Source organism: Budorcas taxicolor, chromosome 21, assembly GCF_023091745.1.
Source record: "Budorcas taxicolor isolate Tak-1 chromosome 21, Takin1.1, whole genome shotgun sequence".
NCBI lineage: Eukaryota > Metazoa > Chordata > Mammalia > Artiodactyla > Bovidae > Budorcas > Budorcas taxicolor.
Window position 1 is genome coordinate 42,438,664 of NC_068930.1, and position 22,562 is coordinate 42,461,225.

Consider the following 22,562-nt stretch of genomic DNA (forward strand, 5'->3'; position numbering starts at 1 on the left):
GGTGCATGGGCTTAGTTGTTCTGGGGCATGTGGGATCTTAGTTCTCTGACCCAGGATCAAAACTGGCATCCCCTGCATTGCAAGGTGGGTTCTTTACCACTGAATCACCAGGGGATTCCCAGCAGTTCTTATTAAATGCACTATTCTTTAGAGTGTTATTCTTTAATTACAAACACACACACACACATACACACACACATATATACACACACACACACATATATATAAAATGTATATATATAATGTATATATAGTGTGTGTATATATATAAAATGTGTGTGTATATATATATATACATACACACATACATATGCATATACATATCAGTTTCAGAAGTAATGCCATGCTAGATGAATAACAGTAGTTTTGCATTATCCTAAGTTATGGATGGTAATATTGGAGAAATAGGGAAGTTGCAAATCTTAGGACTTTGTAATATGAACAATGAAGTTATCTTGCCTGCTAAGGGGCATGTGTATGCCACCATTCCTTCTCTTGTATCATGGTACTTCTCAAAAACTGTGGATAATGTTATTTGAGACATTGATGTTGAGAATAAACAAGATCCAATTGGCTTTAAAAGAATATATTTTGAAGAGTTTGGTGGATACATTTTAATTAAATTAATACACAATTTATGATGATTTACAAGAACTTTCCACACTTCCATTAATTAAATTCAGTTGACTAGCAGAACTGAAACTTCATTTCCTCTCTGAGTCCTTCCTCACTGGCTCTAGTAGAAATGTGGCTTGGATTGCATTCTCAGACTTTACTAATCCTGAAGTGCATAATTTATGCATGGTGTAATCTTATTTAGGGGCTAAGCTTCTCATTCATTAGACTGTGAACCACTTTTGTGTAGTAACTTTTTCTTAATCTGCGTAATTCATAGCATCCAATACACTGCTTGGTGTAGAATAGGTTTCCAGTAAGTATTTGTTGAATAAATGCATGAGGAAATGTTATCTGCCACTTACAATTGACATTTTAAACCACTCATTCCCTCAATAGAATGTTAGCATGGTTCTCGTTCCTCACTCCTCATATTATTGAGACAAAAAAGTTGAATGGCAGCATATAACTTACTAAATATGAATTTATGTTACAGAACCGGAACCTGTCTTTTAGGTTCTTCAAATGCAACATAAATTCACATTTTTAATGTATTAAAATGTCTGTTTAATCCTGGAAGGAATTTCTGTTGCTGCTATATAATTTTGTCTTGTAAAATCTTTTGTTAAAATGATTGAATGAGCAATCTGGTTATATATGGACAAAGTCAAACTGTCATTAAATGTATTTCATGATGTATAAAGTATATCAAATGCATAATTTCTGTTTTCACTGAGTTTCCTGTATTATTAATGACCGTGAGTTTACTACAGCCTATAATTATTTTGCTTACTCATTTGAAAGACAAAATTATAAGAAAGATTGTACTCATCTAGTGTCTCTTCCCCTTTAAACACTAAAAGAATGGTCCTTTGAAGATGCTGATAAAGAATTAACATATATCTACATTCCGTCTTTCGGAGAAGGCAATGGCACCCCACTCCAGTGCTCTTGCCTGGAAAATCCCATGGATGGAGGAGCCTGGTGGGTGGCAGTCCATGGGGTCGTGAAGAGTCGGACACGACTGAGCGACTTCACTTTGACTTTTCACTTTCATGCATTGGAGAAGGAAATGGCAACCCACTGCAGTGCTCTTGCCTGGAGAATCCCAGGGACGGGGGAGCCTGGTGGGCTGCTGTCTCTGGGGTGGCACAGAGTCGGACACGACTGAAGTGACTTAGCAGCAGCAGCACATTCTTTGTTAGGAAGAAAGCAAATTTCAAAATAAGGAGAGACTTGGTTGAGGACAATTTCTCTACACAGAGAATTCTTTCCAGTTCAAGTATTTGAGAAAGAGAGAGAGAGAAAAAAAAAATGCCTGAGAAAAATCTTCCTATCTTTGCACCTAAGGAAATAAAGTTAACCACAACAGTCACCTCATCCTGTAACTTCTCTCGAATATTCCATTCATAGGTTCATCTTGTAGGTGGACTGTTTTCCCTCATTTTCATTCTTTCCACTGATTCTTTTTTAGCCTCTGATTCCCTATTGCTATCTATTGAAAAGTGCACAGCTGCAATTTTAACATTAAATTTCTCTATAACACTGCTTGTCTCTTCTCATTGATCCAAAGCTATACGGCAAGTCAGTGGAGCAAAGTGAGTTTAATTCTTCCCTTGGCTTATTTATCTTCATTCTTCATCAACAGCAGTGGTTACAAAACACAGCACCTCAATCTTCCTTTTGATATAATTAGATGAGTAATTCTTATGAAGATCTACTTATTATCGATTCCTTTCAACTTTTCATCCTTTTCCCCATTCTCACTGCATCCCACTTCACTCCCCTCAAAGTTAGCCACAGCAGAAGTGGGACATCTGCTCAAAAACATTAGATTGCTAATGATTCTTTTTAACATCTGTTACACTGCTACCGAACAGTTGTTGTTTCTTTAAGGAGGCTCAAGGGACAAGACCTCTGTCACCTTAGTAGTGGGTACTTTTTGAAAGTAGTAAACCCTATGCCTTTGGGAGCTTTCCAAAAGTGTTATTGTATACATGCATAAACTTAATGCTTCCGGTCTTAGATTTCTTCTTTTTCTGTGGCAGTATTTTTGATTAAAGTAATTTGTGTCTGGTTGTTGTAATACTTGATAGCTCTTTTCTTCTGTCTTCTCATTCCATTGCTCATTACAGTGGTACTTTTAAAAAGAAATGCTATAAAGTACAAAACACAAAACATATCTCATATCTCCTATTGAATTGGATGTGAGCTTTCTATCAAAAAATATTCAAATAGGCTTTGATACCAACAACTCAATCTGTATGATAATTCACAATAAAGAAATGACTTGAGAGTGTGGGCTGGGACCAAATTCTTGATTTTCTTTTTAGCAAATGCATGTTTATTTATTCACAAATACTTTACATAAGAAGAAATAAAAATGGACTTCTTTTCAATGTGTCTTCCCAGGGTACTCTGAAAATACTCTCCTGTCCTCATGGTGCAAAAAATGTCTCACACATTCAGACCACAGGGGCCAGAAATTACTGGTGGGACAAAATGTTGCTCGTATAAAAATTACAGCTTTGGTAATTCAAAATAGTGGTGAAAAATGTAAAAGTACTTTTAGGAAGTCAGGCATGGCCATAAAAGAAATGGTATCTGAAATGGATCTTAAAATAAACATGTGGTGATTTTTTTTGCTAATCCATTTTCCATGCAGTTTTAGATTAAGGCAAATCTAATATCTAAGGGAGTTGTCACTTGATTTTTAATTATTAGTTGATCTGTTCTATATACGAATGTGTATAGACAGATATATAACAGATAACAGACAAATGGCTAGCTCTCATATATTCTGCCCAGACTTGCTATTTCCCATTGTCTTTCATCTGCAGAAAGCCCTATTGCAACCCCTGGTGGATGAATCAATTATAATACTAGGTAAAGTAACCTAATATCTTTATAGGAATTTATATAACTGTAAAGAATATCTTTTATTTCACAAAAAATAATCAAAACACTAATATAAATGATGCAAAATGGAGGTTATTTTTCCTCTGACATCTTGAGACAAATATTGGGTCCTTCCTTTAACCACCTTAGGAAAATCCAAGTGAAAACCAACAGTAAATATCACATTAACTCAACTACTTAGTTTCTTCCACTTTTGACTGTTCACTTAGCTGTAACGAGGAGGATCCAAGGGCTCTGGTAGTTTGCTAAGGAGTTTATTTGTAACAGCAAATCATCTGTAATTTGCTGCAGTTTACAGATTAGTCTAGTACAAGTTTCCTCTGGGATGTGTAATGCAATTTTATGTCAGGACATGGAATTTAAGAGCTAAGTGTCTATGTGTGTGTGTTTTTCTTTTTCCTTCTTTCTCAAATATTTTTCAGTAAATAATACATTACCTGATAAGTAATTGGGATTTTAAAATGTAAATAATAGATGTTAATTGTCATAAGAGAAATAGCAATACAGCTTAAACAGATCATGCATTCATGTAAAAAGTAGCGCTAAAAGAGACTTTAGAATAAATCAAAATATGACAATAGTATTCTTTTGTGGCTAATTCTATATCTGAGATTCCCTGACACCAGGACCATTATGTTTTTCAAAACTGTGCTTTATAATTGAGTTTTTACTTAGTTATATAAAATGAGATTCCTGTGAAAGTGAAAGTTACTCAGTCATGTCTGACTCTTTGCAACCCCATGGACTATACAGTCCATGGAATTCTCCAGGCCAGAATACTGGAGTGTGTAGCTGTTCCCTTCTCCAGGGAATTTTCCCAACCCAGGGGTCAAACCCAGGTCTTTCACATCGTAGGCAGAGTCTTTACCAGCTGAGCCACCAGGGAAGCCCTATATAGAAAGTTTGAATACCTAGACGTTTCATTATATCACTTAAATTTTACTTTTTAAGATATGATGGTAATATTTTTCATTAAAATGAATATAAATCTCACTGCACAGTCTGTCTCCACCATTTCACACAAACTTTAACCCAAGAACCATTCTAGCTTCTATCCAGTGAGGTGCATCATATAAAAAAATGGGAGATTTCAAGACAATCCAACAAAGTCTGATTGCCAGGCTGTATCAGTATCTTGAGTTCATGGTTCCCAAAACCTCTCTTCCTTCCTCTCTTCCTTTGTTCCCTCCTTTTCTTTCCTTCCTTCCTTCTCTTTTTTTCTTTTTACATGTTAATGTATCTGAAATTTAGATGAATCTTACAATTAATGATGGATCACACTTTAATAAATAATATTTTTCTTAATTGACACAAAAGACTGACACATCCTATTATTGATGTCACCTTAGCGCCAATAAACGTGATAAGTAGGTACCAAAGAACATGTTAAATTTTCAAAGAACCAGATGGTCAGTTTATGTATAATGCACTTTGCTATGCTTAGTCACTCAGTCATGTCTGATTCTTTGCAACCGCATGATCGGTAGCCTGCCAGGCTCCTCTGTCTATGGGCTTCTCTAGGCAAGAATACTGGAGTGGGTTGCCATTTCCTCCTCCAGGGGATCTTCCTGACCCAGGGATCGAACCCACGTCTCCTGCATTGCAAGCAGATTCTTTACCATCTGAGCCACTAGGAAAACCCAAGAATACTGGAATGGGTAACCTATCCCTTCTCCAGAGGATCTTCCTGACCCAGGAATTGAACTGGGGTCTCCTGCATTGCAGACAGATTCTTTACCAGCTGAGCTACCAGGAAAGCCAATTTTTTTTTTTTTTTTGTAGTATTGTTCAAAACATTAACAATTTATAAAACAAACTTGCTTAAAAATTATGATCTTTCCATGCATTTTTATAATAGAATATCTGAAATTGCTTGGTATATGGTCTAGTGGTATTTCATTATGTAAATATATTTTATCCATATATCTCAATTTTTTTAAAAAATTCACCCAGTTAAAAAAATCTTTCTTAATATATAAATGTAACATTCTTTTGGACTTTAAAGAGCAAACTTTATGCTTGAGATTTATGCTTTTTTTTTTTTTTTTACATTTCTTTACATCCATTTAGCAAAGCATCAATTCCATGGCTTTAGGTACTACTTTATTTTTCCTACCATTGTTATCATTAGAGATAAAATTGGAAGAAAAAAAAAAAAGAAGAACAAGTAAGTCATGTGTTTTTAAATTTGTTATATATTCAGAACTCAGTAGAATAAAAAGACTAGCTTGGGTAAAAGTTTTCATAAAATCTAACATTAGTAGCAATGAGAAGCGTGCCATCCATTAGCCCATTCTTTTTTTCATATGCAGCAGGAGACAGGAAGAAGAAATTGGCAAGCCAACTTATGCGTTTTCTCAATCTCTGTGTCATTCAAGGAGTATGGCAGCCCTTTCCATTTAGCACCAGTCTGGATCCCATGAGTGTCACTGTTACCTTGGTATCTCTCAACCACTTTGCAATATCTAATCTTGCTAACCTAAGGGTCAGATACTCTATCTCAAAGGACACTTATGTGTTTGTGTATATTTACAGCCTTAACATAAACACATAATATTGGCAAGTTTGAATTCAGTATTTCACAGTGAATCCAATAATCACATACCACACAAAGCATAACTAGTACAATCTGTTCGGATGCAAAGCAAGCGAAAACAACAGAACTGAATGCTATAGCCCTGTATTGTGTTTATTCTAGAATAAGCAATATTTAAAAACTCACTTTAATCATCCAGCTCCTTTGAAAGGTGATGATCATTATGTATTTTTGTAGTATTGTTTAATTTGTTGTTCCCATTTACACAGCTGCCTTCATTACTATGCAGATATAAAATGACAGGAAAAAATTATGGAGGGAGGCTATCTTCAAAATCTTCATTAGTAGAGAGAATTAGTAATATTCATTATCATCTGTAAAAAATGAGGAATGTTTTAGTACAGCTTGGGTTCAAATGGTTTACTTATAGTCCCTAAAATGCAGTTTGGAAAAGGCATTAAGTTTGGCAAGGAATAAAGGAGAGAAAGAAATAGATAATAGACCACTTTCTTCATCGATATTTGCTATATTTGATCCTCAGATGTTAGTGAAAAGACATTCCAGATCTCAAGGAATGCATATTAGCAACAAAGAATAAATAACCAATGTTATTTCATTCAAGTTTAAAGCAAGCCTGTTTTATGTCTTTGTTCACACTGAACTGGAGGGAGAGAAAAAAAAAAAGCAAAGGCCAGTTCTTAAGCCAGTCAAACGTTTTACTCCCACCTTGTGGCAATGTGCTGCATGGCTAGTTTTCCAAATTGGATCCCTTCAGAATTTTGGTAAAAATGACTTAGTTTCCTATTCTCTTGACCACTGATGAAAATAAGATTGATTAGGTAAGGGGCTTTGTGATTCACCAAATGCTGAGGTCTGTAATGCAGGACTTCTGCAGCATACAAATCAGCAAAGAGTGATGTGAACAGTGCTGCAGAATAAATAGGCTGCTTTCTCTACCTTGGACGTAAAATTTGAAGAAATTCCACAGACTCTTCTTTTTTGACTGACTACGCTAACATGCTTTGTACATCAACATTCAAGATGCTCTTAAATATGAAAACTATTTCACAAACCAACTTTAGAGTGTTAACAGAGGCACAACTTCTTGTGTTTTTTTTTTTTAGCATTAAAAAATATACAAAGAAACATGTATGATACCTATTAAAAATAGACCACATAAATTTTCTGCAGAAGTATAACATAGAACTCAAATGCTTATCTATGCAATTTTCCCTCTATTTCCTTTTTATTTCTATAGATTGAGAAATGCATGGAAGAGATAAACTTGGTTGGTAGGTTAGAGAAATAGATCTGAGGATGTTTATTCCTTAGGTTCCTGTTTACTCCACAGTTAACGACCTCATACTTTCACTGAAAACTACCTGGTCAAATTCTTCTCTCCCATATTGATTTTTACTATCTGCCTAATTGAGTTTAACATCCACCTTTATTAGAAAGAACACTCAGCTTCTCTCAGCTAGAATGAAACAAAAGCATCTTAGTTTCAGGGTAAAACAACCTTGGACTCACAAACTCGCTCCCACAGCCAGGGGCTTCTTCAGAAACATCTCTGAGTCCTGACCTATTGGGTATCAATGTGGCCTGGTAGTTTCTGGAGATGAACAGCTCTATATTTTTCAAAAACTCTCCTCACCAAAAGCTTTGCTGGCCCCAACCCAATTTAATCTGTGACTGACAGCCTTTGTCTATCTGAAGCTTACCATTTCCTTCAAACTTACCAAGTATGAGTTTAGGGACATATAATTAACTATATCTTATTGTTTTAGAAATATAGGAAAGTATGAGTACAGAGTTAGCCTAATTTATGAAACAGAGTTCTTAAGTGATTTGAAATTGGATATTCCCTCTTTAAAAAGTGCTAAAAAACAAATCTGCTAAAACTATCTTTATCATTTGTAAGATATTAAATGATTCATTTATGTATCTGTGTGTGCATACATGTATACATGGATATACAACACATATACAAACACATACATATATATGCTTTTATTCCTCCCAATTTTTGAGGATCACAGCTAATAAAACTGCTGTGATTTAGGCCTATTTCAGACTTCAGTGGCTGGATCAGAAATAAACTTTATTCTTCATCCAGGTATCTGCAATTTTTTTGTCCCTTAAAAATTAATGATAGAGATGAGTTTTACTACATAATTGTTATTCACTACAAATTAATGTGTATCAAATCACAAAAATTACTAACATGATTATTCTTTTCTTTAAAAACAAATTGTAGCCATTTAAAAATACCTGACTAGAAAGTCCTTCCAAGTTTATAACATTAGTTTCAAAATACCAACCACATAGCTATGTAAATTGAAGATGTCCAGGGATTAAATCATATACAAAAATCTCTAAGATCCACTTTATTTTGTTAATACATGTAATATTAACTTCTACACAACTTGTTTCTCAATTCCTAGAAACATATAGAAGTGCTTTTCTATTAAATATCTCTAGAGACAGAAAAATATGTATACCTCCTATTTTTTTCTCTTAACACTAGTTTCTTTTGTATGTGAAGGGGATTTTTTTTTTTCTCTGCAAAACAATTGTTTTGAGTTAGAAGCTACTCACTCTGTATATCTCTCCTCATACTCTCCACCTGCATCCTCATCTGAATGTCTCATCTGGGAAAATTCAAGTTTTGTTTATTGATGTTACATTCATAACTGACTGCATGTTAAACCAGCCTGCCATCCCTTTAGGAGGTAAACTGCAGTAATAAATGAAGTCGAAATTCTTTATTCCTCATCTGGCACAAGTCATTAGTTTTCCTAGGTAGGAGGTATTTGCAAGGTTGCATTCCAACCTTGATTTTCTCTTTTTTATGAAGTCCTAACTTTTTTTATTGTGAAATTTTCTTCATTTACTGTATTCTATTTAAAATTAAATCTTAGGAGTTCCACAGAAAGCTTATGAAAATATTTTTCTTTTCTTTTACTTTGGGTCACATGCCCAAAGAAGATTGATAGTTGCAAAGTTGCTAGTAAATAAAAAGCATCTTTATCTTTTAAATATCCAAATAGTAAAACATCTCTGAATCAGATCAGGCATACTCCAAAATGGCAAGAATATGCTCCTTATTTCTGATCAGAAAAAGAGTTTAGACAAAAAATCACTGACATTGAAAAGTTGAATTTTATCTTTATACTCTTATATAGATATATTAATCACATAATGCAAGATAATTACTGATAGTTTTGTATGACTAAATATATTACCTTCAATTTTTATGGTTAAACGTAAAGAATATGTCATTGTAGAAAAATTGGAGAATGAGCACACGAAAGTGCACAGTAGCAGCAATGAAACTATAACCTAGAGAAAAGCACTGTTGTGATATTAAACCATTGTGGGTGAGACTTCGTCAGGCTTAGTTAGTGCTTTCTGGAATCTGTTGCCCTGACAGATTTTAAAAAGTCATTTGGATTTAGTTAGAGGAGAGAATCAAGTCCCATTATCCTGTGAGTTCAAACTGGCAACATGTTTGTTAACTGTCTACTGCGAGGTAGAGGGGGTGTCTACTCCATGTTATATAATTTACTAACAATAGCACAGAAACATATGCATACATACACAAATCCCATTGTAACCTACTCTAACTAATTTAGTGGTATTATGGACTACACATCTGTGTTCCTCCACCCCAAATTCATATGATGAAACCTAACCCCAATGATAATATTTGAAGTTAGGGCCCTTGAGAAATAATTAGGTTTTCATGAAGTCTCACGAGTAGAACTCTCATGATGAGATCAATGCACTTATAAAAAAGAAGATTAGTCTCCCCACTTCACCTCCCACAGTTTAGGATACAACAAGGATATGTTATTTGTTGTTCAGGTGCTAAATTGTGTCTGACTCTTTGCAACCCCAGGGACTGCAACACTCCAGGCTTCCCTGTCCTTTAGTATCTCCCTGAGTTTGCTCAAACTCATGTCCTTTGAGTCGAAGATGCCATCCAACAATCTCATCCTCTGTCACCTCCTTCTACTGCCTTCAGTCTTTCCCAGCATCAGGGACTTTTCCAATGAACTGGCTCTTCGCATCAGGTGGCCAAAGTATTGGAGCTTCAGCATTAGTCCTTCTAATGAGTATTCAGGGTAGATTTCCTTTCAGATGGACTGGCTTGATTTTGCTGTCCAAGAGACTCTCAAGAGTCTTCTCTAGCACCACAATTCAAAATCATCAATTCTTTGTCTCTCAGCCTTCTCTATGGTCCAACACTCACATCCATACATGACTGCAGGAAAACCCATAGCTTTGATTATATGGACCTTTGTCATCAAAGTGATGTCTCTGCTTTTTAATATGCTATCTAAGTTTCTAAGCTTTTCTTCCAAGGAGCAAACGTCCTTTAATTTTGTGGCTGTAGTCACATCTGCAGTGACTTTAGAGCCCAAGAAAATAAAGTCTGGCATGTTTCTACCTTTTCCCCATCTATTTGCCATGAAGTGTTGGGACCAGATGCCATGATCTTAGTTTTTTGAACATTGAGTTTCAAGCTAGCTTTTTCACTCTCCTCTTTCGCCCTCTTCAAGAGGTTCTATAGTTCCTCTTCAGTTTCTTTCTTTAGAGTGGTATTATCAGCACATCTGAGGTTGTTGGTAATTCCCCCAGCAATCTTGAATCCAACTTGAGAATCATCCAGCCCAGAATTTCATATGATGTACTCTGCATGTAAGTTAAATAAACAGAGTAACAGTAAACAGCCTTGATATACTCCTTTGCCAGTTTTGAACCGGTTGTTGCTCCATGTCCAGTTCTGACCGTTGCTTCTTAAACTGCATACAGGTTTCTCAGGAGGCAAATAAGGTGGTCTGTTAGTCTCATTTCTTTAAGAATTTTACACAGTTTGTGGTGATCCACACAGTCAAAGGCTTTCACATAGTTAATGAAGCAGAAGTAGATCTCTGTGTGTGTGTGTTTCTGGAATTCCCTTGATTTCTCTATGATCCAACAGATGCTGGCAATTTGATCTCTGCTTCTTTTGCCTTTTCTAGATCCAGCTTGTAAATCTGGAAGTTCTCAGTTCATATACTGTTGAAACCTAGCTTGAAGGATTTTTAGCATTACCTTGGTAGCATGTGAAATGAGCACAAATGTAAGGTAGCTTGAACATTCTTTGCCATTTCCTTTCTTTGGAGTTGGAATGAAAATCCCTTTTCCATTCCTGCGGCCACTGCTGAGTTTTCCAAATTTGCTCACATACTGAGTGAAGCACCTTAACAGCATCATCTTTTAGGATTTGAACTAGCTCAACTGGAATTCCATCACCTCCACTAACTTTGTTCATAGTAATACTTTCTAAGGCTCACTTGGCTTCACACTCCAGAATGTCTGACTCTAGGTGAGTGACCATACCATCGTGGTTATCCGGGTCACTAAGATCTTTTTTGTGTAGTTCTTCTGTGTATTCTTGTCAACTCATCTTAACCTCCTCTGCTTCTGCTATGTCGTTGCCTCTTCTGTCCTTTATTGCACCCATCTTTGCATGAAATATACCCTTAGTATCTCCAATTTTCTTGAAGAGGTATCTGGTCTTTCCTATTCTGCTGTGCTCCTCTATTTCTTTGCATTGTTCACTTAAAAGGATTTTCTTATCTTGCCTTGCTATTCTCTGGAACTCTGCATTCAGTTGGTTATATCTTTCCCTTTGTCTTCTGCCTTTCACTTCTCTTCTTTTCTCAGCTATTTATGTGGCCTCCTCAGACAACCCTTTTGCCTTCTTGTATTTCTTTTTCTTGGGGTGGTTTTGGTCACCATCTCCTTTATAATGCTACAAACCTCCATCCGTAGTTCTTCACGTACTCTGTCTACCAGACCTGATCCCTTGAATGCATTTGTCACCTCCAATATATAATCATAAGGAATTTAACTTAGGTCATACCTGAATGACCTAGTGGTTTTCCCTGTTTTCTTCAATTAGATCTTAGTCACTGTCAGCTCCAGTCTTGTTTTTGTTGACTGTATAGAGTGTTTCCATCTTTGACTGAAAAGAATATAGTCAATCTGATTTTGGTATTGATCATCTGGTGATGTCCATATGTAGAATCATCTCTTGTATTGTTGAAAGAGGGTGTTTACTATGACCAATGCATTGTTTTGGCAGAACTCTGTCAGCCTTTGCCCCGCTTCATTTTGTACTCCAAGGCCAAAGTTGCCTGTTACTCCAGGTTTTTCTTTACTTCCTACTTTTGCATTCCAATCCCTATGATGAAAAAGACATATCTTTTTGGTATTCATTCTAGACAGTCTTGCATGTCTTCATAGAACCATTTGACTTCAACTCCTTTGGCATTAGTGATTGGGGACATAGACTTGAATGGTTTGCCTTGGAAATGAACTGAGATCATTCTGTCAATTTTGAGACTGCGCCCAAGTACTACATTTCACACTTTTTTGTTGTCTATGAAGGCTACTCCCTTTCTTCTAAGGGATTATTGCCCACAGTAATAGATATAATGGTCATCTGAATTAAATTCTCCTATTCTGGTCCATTTTAGCTCACCAAATCCTAAAATGTCATTATTCACTCTTGCCATTTCCTGCTTAACCACATCTGATTTACCTTGATTCAAGGACCTAACATTTCAAATTTTCTATGCAATATTGTTCTTAAAGCATTGGAATTCACTTTCACCATCAGACACATCCACAACTGAGCTTTGTTTCCACTTTGGCCCAGCTTCTTCATTTTTTCTGGAGCTATTTTTCCTCTCTCCCCAGTAGCATATTGGATACCTACTGACCTGGGGAGCTCATCTTCCACTGTCATATCTTTTTGCCTTTTCATACTGTTCATGGGGTTCTTGAGGCAAGGACATTGAACTGGTTTGCCATTCCCTTCTCCACTGTACCACGTTTTGTCAGGACTCTCCACCATGCCCCATCCATTTTGGGTGGCCCTGCACTGCATGGCTTATATTTTCATTGATATGTGATCCATGACATCATTTTGGTTAGCTTCCTGTGATTCTGGTTTTTGTTTTGGAGGCTGTGAAGTTGTTTTATGTCAACTAGGAAGAGATCTCTCATCACTTACTCTGCCAGCACACTGACCTTGGAATTTTCAGCCTTCAGAATTGTGAGAAATAAATGTCTATTGGTTAAGCCTCCCAGTATATGGTAACTTGGGTGGTGTCAGCCCAAATTCACCAAGATAAATGGTATTCTATGTTTTAAGAATTAAGATGCTTAATTTTTAAAGTTGAAGTGATTATTGTGGGATAGGCATGATACTTTGAAAATATAAGAAAACCAAATATTTGCCCTCTTCCAAATTGTTAGAAAATAGCTGGGGATCATAAGAGTTCTATAAAGTATGTCAAGATTACAGTAAAGAAAAAAGATTACAGTGAAGAGATGCACTGGTTTGTCATGGTGGTACTGAAAAAGAGTGCATAGATAGTGCCGATGGGTAAAGGTCATGGTGTTCTATGTGACACCTACCAACTTTCTGTTTTCAAAGAATATCCTTTCAGATATTTTTGTTTAGCACTGCTTATGTAAGAAAGCTATTTTCAAGCAGATGAATCAACAGAATGCGCCCATTTTACTGTATACATATATTTATTTTAATGCGATATTATGAAGTACTGAATGACCCATGTCTTCTTGTGAACTTCTTCAACAGAATGGCACAACCACTTTTTTCTGATCCCCTAGCATACACGAGGCACTTTATTAGGAAAAATACAGAAATAAAAAGATTTTTGACTTCTACAGTTTAAATCTTTGTCTATGGAAGCCAAATGGAGTGAAGAGTTGAGTAAAAATATACCAAGATAATTTGATCAAGGTAGAAATTCTTTCCATGATTACTCTAGTGTAACTACGAGCTACTTTGACCCTCTGAAGTCCAGAACTGTCTGCATTATCTCAGCCTGAAACAGAACACTGTGGGAGATCTGAAAAGGCAATTGAAACCACAGTGGGGAAACTTGTTATTGGATTTTTTTTTAAATCACATGCCTTGTGACATACTAGCATTTGAGAAGGTCAGCCTTGTTGAGGCGTGGATACTTTAATAACAAGTATCTCTTCATAACAAACTTCACTTGATACTGTAATTGACTTCACATCTGTGAGATTTTTATTACTGTGGATTTTCATCAACACTTCACCCAACATCCTAACTTGCCAATGAATAATGCCTGGTGAGTATCACAGACCTGAGATTATGAAGTGGTCCATGTGGTTGATAGCCTCTGTTATAGCACCATTGCCAATATATAAATACAATGAAAATTTTGTAAGACTTTTATATTTGACCCTGGAAACAGTTATCTGTTAATATCTCTGTGCTACGGGCAAAGCATTATATTACCTCCTAGGCATCTTCGTGAGTGATTTTGAATTCCTACAGAAATTAACTTTCTGGAAAAGTCATTGTAAGAAACTGCTTCATTCTTTTAATTTAAACCAGTTTTGATCAAGTCTCTTTACAATATTGTTTGAAAGGTCCACATGAATTAGAAAGTAAACCCTCCCTTTAAGGACAGATTAGAAAGACTAACAGAAGATATGCAGCTGAGTTACAATGTCAAGTTTCTTTTATATAGACTTTATTTTATTCAGAGTCCCCACTCAACTCTTGAAAGATAAAGGAGACTGGGTGAATAATTGCTTAAAGAAGGCACCAAAGAAACTCAACCAAGCCAGAGAACAAAATGTCAGGCAAGACCCTTTCCCACAGAGTATTTAATTAGCAAATGTCTAATAAGTGCAGTTAAAGGATTTTTGTATGGTCAGGCTAGGAGGAGGAATCACAGCACAGTTGATGCTAAGATAACTCTCACACCAAATGAAGTTAGGGCAGGCAGGGGCTTCGAGCATTCTTGGGCAATGCTTTCAAAGACAAAAAGGTTGGAAGTTGATTTTGACTGACAATGAAGTATTAAAATAAGCAAAGAGAGGAACTCAGAAAACTTAGAACTGAGAAGGGCAATGGAAAACCAAATCACTTTTTCCCTTAGTGTTAGTCATTCAGTCCTGTCCGACTCTTTGTGACCCTTGGACTGTAGCTCACCAGGCTCCTCTGTCCGTGGAATTCTCCAGGCAAGAATACTGGAGTACATAGCCATAGCCATTCCTTCCTTCCTGACTCAGAGACTGAACCTGGGTATCCAGCATTGAAGGCAGATTCATTACTGATTGAGCCACCCTGGAAGCCCAATGTTGTTGTTCAGTCACTCAGTCATGTCTGACTCTTTGCGACCCCATGGACTACAGCACTGTCCTTCCAGTCTCCTGGTGTCCAGGCTTCACTGTCCTTCACTATCTCCCAGAGTATGCTCAGACCCACATCCATTGAATCAGTGATGCCATCCAACCATCTCATCCTCTGTCATCCCATTCTCCTCCTGCCTTCAAGTTTTCCCAGCATTAGGTTCTTTTCCAATGAGTCGGCTCTTTGTATCAGGTGGCTAAAATATTGGAGCTTCAGCATCAGTCCTTCCAATGAATATTCAGAGTTGATTTCCTTTAGGATTTATGTTTGATCTCCTTGCTGTCTAAGGGACTCTAAGCCCATGATACCATAAAAATTCAGACACTGTGTGTTTTGTTAATATTTACAGTATTTACTTATAGAAATTTACATAGGAAAAAGGTACAGGTTATCATTCTCCTTCATTGTAAAATTTCTTTTCTATGAATACCCAAATTTATATGAAGGAACTCATCTACATTATCCAAGACATCAGAGGGAAAAAGCCCATTACCCTCTATTAGCCACCTTCTTCCTTGATAGCTCAGTTGGTAAAGAATCTGCCTGCAATGCAGGAGACCCTGATTGGATTCCAGGGTTGGGAAAATCCACTGGAGAGTAGATAGGCTACCCACTCCAGAATTCTTGGACTTCCCTTGTGGCTCAGCTGATAAAGAATCCGCTTGCAATGCAGGAGACCTGGATTCAATCCTTGGATTGGGAAGATCCCCTGGAGAAGGGGAAGTCTACCCACTCCAGTATTCTGGCCTGGAGAATTCCATGGACTCTATAGTCCATGGGGTTACAAAAAGTCCGACACAACTAAGTGACTTTCATTTTCACTTTCATGTGCTAGAGAAAAGAGATCAGTTGTTTGAATCTTTACAGTTGCTCTATGATGTGGTCATTATCTTTCTTTTAAGAGAAGGAAAACAGGACTCATAAATTATACATGTTGTTCAAGTTCAATTTTTCAGAGGCTAAGCCAGCATTTTCAGCAGTTTATCTGGACATCAAAGTCCATATTTTTTCACTATATCTCACTCTTCTGACATTGTAGGTACCAAGAACTGCTGACTGTACAAGGCCAGTCATTTAATTAATGTGGTAGGTGGACTAATTGATTTTGCTCAGTGAATGTTTAATGATAATTTCATTTCCTCCCTTGACTACTCTAGTTGTAGTTAGCGAATCAGGAATGTGCTGATTTTTCTGAAACACTGGAAAATATTCATAAAAGATGAGTTGATAAGGGAATGCTAGTTTTATGAAATATGCCTATTTTGTGTAATTGCCTTGCCTTATCACTATGTTCTAAATCTTTTTTCAGTGAATCTTCTAATATAATATCCTGTATCCCAAAGTAAAGGCACTATAACTATCACACTAATTCTTGTCAATACATGAAACAAAATATACTTTGGAGTGGAAAGAGGATCGAAGGTTATCTAACTGTTTAAGTTGGAAAGTTGTAAAAATGGTGTTAATGCTTTATTAAAAATACATTTTAACCCATCATAAAGTAACTACTAGTATAAATGTATTTAATAAATTACCATAAGCTTTATGCTGTGGATTCTTTCCAATAGGCTATAATTTTCTCTTATTCACATCTCCCAGGAAAATCAGTTCTTCTGCATCCTTGCCTTTCTTTTGTCCTCTCCTTCCTCCCCCCCCCCCCCATTTTTGGCTATGATTTTCTGATTTTTGCTCTTATTTCTATGATACTGCTCAGACTTCTCCTTTATTTTCAATTTCTAAAATATTTGCAGTCCTCATTTTCTCTTCTCCAGTTACTCTCTTATACATAATACTTTTATCTACCTGTTTTACTGTTTCCAGTTTATTTTTTCTAAATTTAATAAATCACTGTTCTTTTCTTGTTTGCTGTAATTTTAAGACAAATATCAGTATACTTTATGTTGAGATTCCCCCATTATTAATAATGAAGGCATTGAAATTAAACATTATCAGTTGACTAATAGGCTTTTCTTTGTTTTATAAATTTTTGTTTCAGGGCTTTCTAGAGATATGCCATTTCCTCATTTGATTTTTGCTTTGAACCAAGTATTATATGAGATTGCTTTTAATTTCCAATCAGTAAAGACTTTTGTGTCTATCTTTATTATGTATTACTAATTGCATGCAGCTGTGTTCAGAGAATGGGGCTATGGAATCTTTACTTTAAAAACGAGTGTATCTGTTAATCCCATACTCCTAATGTATCCTCTCCTTTCCCGCTGGCAACTATAAATTTGTTTTATATAGGATTAACAGATGCACACTACTATATATAAAATAAACAACAAGGATTTACTGTATACTACAGGAACTATATTCAATGTCTTATAATAGCACATAATGGAAAAAAAATCTGTAAAAGAATATATATGTAACTGAATCACTTCACTGCACACCTGAAACCAACACAGTATTATAAATCACCTGTACTTCAACAAAAAATGTGTTCTTTGTTCATAGTTCTAAATGTATGTTTTTAAAAATATGTAACAAGAAAGATACTCTATTTGTTAGCTTTTTTGAAGATATGATACACAAATAAAACCTGTATATATTTAGGTTTTACAGTGCGATTTTTAGAAAGTGTAAAATGTGATGTTTTATTATACATATACTTTGGAAGTGATTAGCACAATCAAGTTAATTAACACATCCATTACCTCATGTAGCTACCACATTTTTTGTGTGTGATGAGAACACTTCAAATTTACTTCCTTAGCTACTACTTTCCAGTATAGAATGCAATATCATTAACTATATCCACCATGTTATTGTTTTTTAGTCACTAATTCGTGTCCAACCCTTTGTGACTCCATGGACTGGAGCCCACCATGCTCTTCTGTCCATGGGATTTCCCAGGCAAGAATACTGGAGCGGTTTGTCATTTGCTATCCTGCGTATTAACTCCCCAGATCTTACTCATCTTACAACTGAGTTTGTACCCATTGAACAGCATGTCCCCATTTCCTCTCCCCCTAGTCCCTTACAACTATAGTTCTAGTTTGTTTTATGAGTTCAACTTTTTTTAGAGTCCACATTAAAGTAAAATCATACAGTGTTTGTCTTTTTGTCCTGGCCTATTTCATTTATCATGATGTCTTCCAGCTGCATCAGTGCTATTGCAAATGACTGGACTTTCTTCTTTTTCATGACAAGATAATGTTCCATAATATAAGGATCTACATTCCCTGTCTGTCTGTCCATTTATCTATCCATCATCTACCTATCTATTATATTTTCTTTATCCATTCATCCGTTAATGGACACTTAGGTTGTTTCCATGTATTGATTATTGTGAATAATGTTGCAATGGCATAGGAATGCAGGTATCTCTTAAAGGTATTGATTTTTATTTCCTTTGGATATATCCCCCAAAGTGAGATTTCTGGATCATATGTGATAGTTCTGTTTTTAATTTTTGAGGAAACTCCAGACTATATTCTACAATAGCTTTGCCAACTTATACTCCAACCAACAGTGTAGAAGGGTACCCTTTTCACCACACCCTTGATAATATTTGCTACTTTTTTATGGCCATCTTATCAGATATGAGGTGCTATCTCATTGTGGCTTTGATTTGCATTTCCCTTATGATAAGTGATATAACAAGAACCTTTTCAAATATCTGCTGGTCATTTGCTATTGAGTTATATGAGTTCCTTATATATTTTGGATATTAACCACTTATCTTCTTAGGCTCCAAAATCACTGTAGATAGTGGCTGCTGCTAAGTCATTTCAGTCGTGTCCAACTCTGTGCGACCCCATAGATGGCAGCCCACCAGGCTCCCCCATCCCTGGGATTCTCCAGGCAAGAACACTGGAGTGGATTGTCATTTCCTTCTCCAATGCATGCAAGTGAAAAGTGAAAGTGAAGTCGCTCAGTCGTACCCGACTCTTAGCGACCCCATGGACTGCAGCCTTCCAGGTTCCTCCGTCCATGGGATTTTCCAGGCAAGAGTACTGGGGTGGGGTGCCATTGCCTTCTCCAGCAGACAGTGACTGCAGCCATGAAATTAAAAGACACTTGCACCTTGGAAAAAAAGCTATGACAAACCTAGCACTGTATTAAAAAGCAGAGACATTTTGCTGACAAATGTACATACAATCAAAGCTATGGTTTTAACAGTAGTCATGTATGGATGTGACAGTTGAACAATATAGAAGGCTGAGCACTGAAGTATTTTTGCTTTAGAATTGTGGTACTGAAGAAGACTCTTGAGAGTTCCCTGGACAGCAAAGAGATCCAACCAGTCTTAAAGGAACTAAAGGAAATTAACCCTGAATATTCACTGGAAGGACTGATGCTGAAGCTCTAATACTTTGGCCACTTGATGGGAAGAACTGACTCATTGGAAAAGACACTGATGCTTGGAAAGATTAAAGGCAGAAAGAGAAGAGGACAACAGGGGATGAGATGGTTGGAGGGCATCACTGACTCAATGGACATGAGTTTGAGCAAACTCCAGAAGATAGTGAAGGACAAGGAAGCCTAGAGTGGTGCAGACCATGGGGTCACAAAAGTCAGACATGACTTAGTGACTGAACAATAAACCCTTATTAGAAATATGGTGTGCATTCCATAGGAATCTTTTAATTTAGTTCACTGTTTCCATTACTATGCAGAAGTTTTTAATTTGATGTAGTCCCACATTTATTTTTTATTTTGTTAGCATGTGTTTTTAGTGTATACAAAAATCATTGCCAAGACCAATAGCAAAGACATTTTTCTTCTAGGAATTTTATACTGAAATTCTATACTGAAAATTTTAGTTTTATACTGAAATTTAAATCTTTAATCCACTTCAAGTTAACATTTGTGAGTGCTGTGAGATAGTGTTCCAGTGTCATTCTATCACATGTAGTTACCCCGTTTTTCTAACACCATTTATCAAAAAGACTCTTCTTTCTCCATTGTTCTGTATTCTTAGCTTCATTGGTCAAAAATTGGTGGTGGTGGTTTAGTTCCTAAGTCGTGTCCAACTCTTGGGACCCCATTGACAGTGGCCTGCCAGGCTCCTCTGTCCATGAGATTCTCCAGACAATACTGGAGTGGGTTGCCATTTCCTTCTCCGGGGGATCTTCCTGACCCAGAAATTGAACCCGAGTCTCCTGCACTGCAGGCAGATTCTTTACCAACTGAGCTATGAGGGAAGCCCAGTCAAAAATTAACTAATATATGAGTGGGTTTATATCTGGGCTATTTATTCTGTTTCATTGATCTATGTGATTATTTTTATGCCAATATCACAATCTTTGATTACTATAGTTTTTTAATATAGTCTGATATCACAATATGTGGTACCTCTAGCTTAGTTCTTCTTTCTCAAGATCGCCCTAGTTAATAAGAATCTTTTATGGTCCCATGTGAATTTTATTTTATTTCTGTGAAAAAAGGTCATTGGAATTTTAATAGGTATTGCAGTGAATCTGTAGAAGACTTTGGGTAATAAGAACATTGTAATAATGTTATTCCTTCCCAAATAAACATAGGATATATTTTCATTTATTTGGGTCTTCAATTTCTTCCATAATTTTATAGTTTTCAGAGAACAGTACTTTTTACCTCCTTGGTTAAATTTCAGTTCAGTTCAGTCACTCAATCTTGTCCAACTCTTTGTGACCCCATGGACTGCTGCACTTCAGGGCTCCTTGACCATCACCAACTCCTGGAGTATACTCAAACTCATGTCCATTGAGTCAGTGATGTCTTCCAACCATCTTATCCTCTGTTATGCCTTTCTCTTCCCGCCTTCAACCATTCCCAGCATCAGGTTCTTTTACAGTGAGTTGTTCTTCACATCAAGTGGCCAAAGTATTGGAGTTTCAGCTTCAGCATCAGTCCTTCCAATGAATATTCAGGACTGATTTCCTTTAGGATGGACTGGTTGGATCTCCTTACAGTCCAGGGGACTCTCAAGAGTCTTCTCCAACACCACAGTTTCAAAAGCATCGATTCTTCAATACTCAGCTTTCTGTAGAGTCCAACTCTTACATCCATACATGACTACTGGAAAAACCAAGCTTTGACTTTTGTTGGCAAAGTGATGTCTCTGCTTTTAAATATGCTGTCTAGGTTGGCCATAGCTTTTCTTCCAAGGAGCAAGAGTCTTTTAATTTCATGGCTGCATTCACCACCTGCAGTGATTTTGGAGCCCAGGAAAATAAAATATGTCACTGTTTCATTTCCCCATCTATTTGCCATGAAGTGATGGGACCAGATGCCATGATCTTCATTTTTTGAATGTTGAGTTTGAAGTTAGCCTCTCCTAGGTATTTTATTTTTTTATTCAATTCTAAATAAAGAAAATAGGAGTTTCTTTATTTCTTTTTCAGACAGTGCTTTGTTAGTATATATGAGCTCAGCTGACATTTTTGTATGTTGACTTCATATCCTGCAACTTTATTTAGTTCATTTGTTAGTTTTCACAAATTTTTGGAGGAGTCATTAGGAATTTCTGTAGAAATGGTCATGTCATTTGCAATGACAGCTTTATTTCTTTCATTCAAAATGTGATTCCATTAATTTTTTCCTTAATTACTCTGTCTAGGATCTCTAGTATTAGGTAGAATAAAAGTGGTGAGAGTGGGCAAATTTATCTTGTTCCTCATCCTAGATGAAAACTTTCAGACTTTTATCATTGAATGTGATGTTCATGCTGGGTTTACAGATATATTACTTATGACGTTGAGGTAATCTTTACTAATCCTACTTTGTTAAGAGTTTTTATTACAAAAGTCTATTTAATTTTGTCAAATGCTTTTCTGTGTCTATTATGATACTGTGACTTTTTAACACGAGCTACTAAAACAATGCCAACTCCACCTTTCTCCAGATTTTGTTATAAAACCAGGTAAACCTCTATGCAATCTTTAGTCCACTTTCAGATGATACTCATTATTATGTGAACTCTAGGAGGACATGGAGTTTGTTTTTTCGATCTTTCTCATAAAGGTCCATACAGTGCCAAGAACATAACCTAACACAAAATATATGCTTAGTAAATATTTATTGAATAAATAATTATAATGTTTATTGCTAATTTAAAAGATTTATATATCTTTAAAATGACATCTATCTTTCTGTGTGATATCATCTAACATTAACATCACTGCTGCTACTTTTTCTGTTTGCAATTAACTGGTACCTCTTTATCCACATCTTCATATTCAACTTTTCTCTATCTCTTTAAGTCTGTTAATTATAGCTAAGTTGTTTTTAAACTTAACTCAATAT